The following is a 3,014-nucleotide window of genomic DNA, read 5'->3' as shown; positions in this document are numbered from 1 at the left end:
TGGGGGACCCCCGAAAGCCCGCAGTGCGTTGGCTCCTGTGACGTCCTGGGTGATGCGAGGTGGCTCGATCCGGCAGAACGTCTCCGTTGACGGGTTCTTTTTCTTGCAGTTAAGGAGGTAAAACCCCAGGATAATTAGCTGTTGGTCGGCGATGTAGATTATGGCTCCTTGGATCCGTCGAAGATAGGTAATTCAATAATCTTCAATAATCTTTATCTTTCTTTTGATATAAAAAAGTATGATATTTATTGTAGAACTTTTACTAAAGTATAATATAGCATTGGAAAATTTTATTGTTAATATATGTATTTGTTAATAACTAATTATTAATTAAATAAATTGGTACTTTTTAATTTACATATTGATATTGTTAAACTCTCCTTATTCGTACGGGTTTAATTCTACAATGAAATAATTTTTTTTATGAGCCACTTTATTTTATTGTTATAAATATTTCGTAAATAAACAATTGCAGAAATTAAAGTTATTATCATTTTTCGTAGGTGTACTAATGCAGAGTTTATGTGCGCGGTCAAAATTCGTATGGGTTTTCGTAAACAGTTCAACGCTTCAATGTCTCAATTTCCGCTTCTTACGTGCTTCGTTTTTCGCTAGGGCGCGCCCCTGGTGAAAATAGAGGGCTTCTCGGAGCGTCAAAGAAGGGCAAATGAAGAGAAATTTAATAAATCTCGTTAAATCTCATTTATTAGTTTAATTAATTTAAATAAAAAATTGGCGTTAACGTTACTGGTGTTTAGGAGTATGAGAGATTCCATTTTTATCATAATAATTAAGTGTCAAAATTTTTGTTTAGAAATGAAATTTTTCAGCTTTAAAATGTATAAAAGACTAAAATATTAATGTAAAAGTGATTTGGTCTTTGTAAGTCTAAAGGGTAGGAAATTCAAAATGGCGGATGTGAAACTTTAATAATTTATAACTCGAGAACGGTAAGAGATAAAAAGATGGGGTTTCTTTTGTTGTGTTCAGATAATTAAAGGCATTATTTTAGGTTGTTTAAAATTTTTGTGTTTTATGGATTTCCATACTTTTTAATTATATCTCGGGATTAAGAAGAGATATGATGTGGGGGTTTTGTGAGGTTACTTGACATGCTCTGCTGAGTGTCTGCGGTGATTTTATTTATCATCTTTAATAATATTTTTATGATAAATTTTATTGTTAATTAGTTTATTTTAAAAGATACAATAATGGTTTATAATCAAAAGTTATTTGACTTTTTGTGATAGTTCCAGTAATCACATTAACTAGGTCTGTTAATAATATAATTTAATTGTTTATAACAATCATGTTTGAAAAAATGTTAATGAGATAATTATTATTTTATCGTGATAATGTTCTTTAGGCATAAAAGGTTATGTTCTTATGAATAATCTACTTTTAATTAATTTATTTATATTTTATTTTAATTTTCTGAGTTTATTCTTATGGAACATGTATTTATTTGTGTGTTGAATTGAATTTATATTGCATAAAAGATCTCATAAAGCTTGTAATATTCATTTACGATCAATTTTAGTAATTCTGGGGAATTTTAACAAGCAATTGTCCAAAAGTTTATAGTGTGATTCATGAAAATGGGGCTTAAGCTTGAAAAGGTACCTTAAGGCAGCCATGTTCTCTAGGCTTATGTCTACTACTTTAAGAACGCGTGTTCGCATCAGCTGAGTGTTTGTTGTGACAGTTAATTTAAAGATTGATTGTTATATATAATATTGTTTTCAGATGCTGGGGACTTCTAGAAAATCGAAAAATTTATGCGGGTGGAATATAGCGGTGATTATACCGTCAGACGTGACATCTCCCTCCTTAGGGAAGTTCGGTCTCCGAACTTTTATCAGTAAGTATAATTTTATGGTTATGTCGTATAGAGTATGATTATATTTATAGATGATTAATTATTTATGTGATTTTTATTACAGGATTCTAAAATGTGCTTGGCAGTGTAAGAGCTATGTTGCTGCAGTTGGATTTATCTAAATCGAGGTAATAGTTCCATTGACAAAACATTTGTTTAGCAATGTGCTTAAGTAGTTCTATAGATTTGATTAGTAATATATTTTTTCTTCTTCTCTTCTCTCTCTTTTTTTTATTTATTTTATTGGGCATATACACGTGTATATTTGTACTTGCATACATATATAGACGCGCATATTTGTTTTCAATGTTTATTCCTTATGTTACTTATTCGGATATTTATTAATATAGGTTATTCTTATTTTATTATAGGGCTGGTTATCTATACTGTCACCGTGATTTCGTTGGACGGATATGATAAGGATAAATTAAAAGTAAGTTAATGCTATATTTTTATCGTTACTTCATTTATTCATATAAGTTTAGTTTCTCCCCTTTTTTTATTTTTTTTTTTATTTTTGTTTAAATATATTCAAGTATTTGCCGCGTGTTCTTTCCTTAGCTTCGTCTAAATCCAGGCGATAAGCAAAATTACGTAGTCTTTTCACTTCTAGCATAAGGCTTGTCGTTGACATTTTGCTTAGCTCTGTAAGGATAATTATTTATTGATTATATATATATAACGGTTTTTATCTTATAAGAGTGTAGTGATTAATATATTTCGTTATTGTTATAGGTGATAAGAGGTAATAGTGAGCTGAGACTGAATTAATAAGGATAAGTATTTCAATCTTATTTTATATTCTTATGAATATATATATATATGAATGAGAATATTATTGTATTTTCTTTCATTTTATTTCAGGTAAGGAATAGGTACGAAATTATCCTGGATGGGCTTGTTTTACGAGTGTGAATATGAATACGTTATAATAGTAATCTTACAATTAGTAAAGCATTTAAGTTACTTGTATTTTAAGGTTGATTAAATATATGTGTTTTTCTATTTTCTATTATATGCGTGTGTCAGCGTACTCTTTCCCCTTTTCTATGCATGTATATAAATTAAAGTTAAAATTATTAATAGAGAATTAAGATTACATTCTACTGATTGCTACGATTTAATTTTTAAAGTA

The 3,014-nt window shown here is 29.0% G+C and overlaps 1 long non-coding RNA gene across 1 annotated transcript; it reads left to right on the top strand.

The window, feature by feature from the left end:
• Window positions 1-1,889: 1,889 nt before the first annotated feature.
• LOC112457252 lies at window positions 1,890-2,659 on the top strand. The gene is made up of 3 exons (XR_003041079.1): window positions 1,890-2,007; window positions 2,251-2,312; window positions 2,615-2,659. It is a non-coding gene; the product is annotated as an uncharacterized LOC112457252 (long non-coding RNA).
• The last annotated feature ends 355 nt before the right edge of the window (window positions 2,660-3,014 follow it).

This window comes from Temnothorax curvispinosus, unplaced genomic scaffold, assembly GCF_003070985.1.
Source record: "Temnothorax curvispinosus isolate PA1 unplaced genomic scaffold, ASM307098v1 QBEX01007686.1, whole genome shotgun sequence".
NCBI classification, from domain to species: Eukaryota; Metazoa; Arthropoda; class Insecta; order Hymenoptera; family Formicidae; genus Temnothorax; species Temnothorax curvispinosus.
This window is presented reverse-complemented; position numbering and strand designations above follow the sequence as displayed.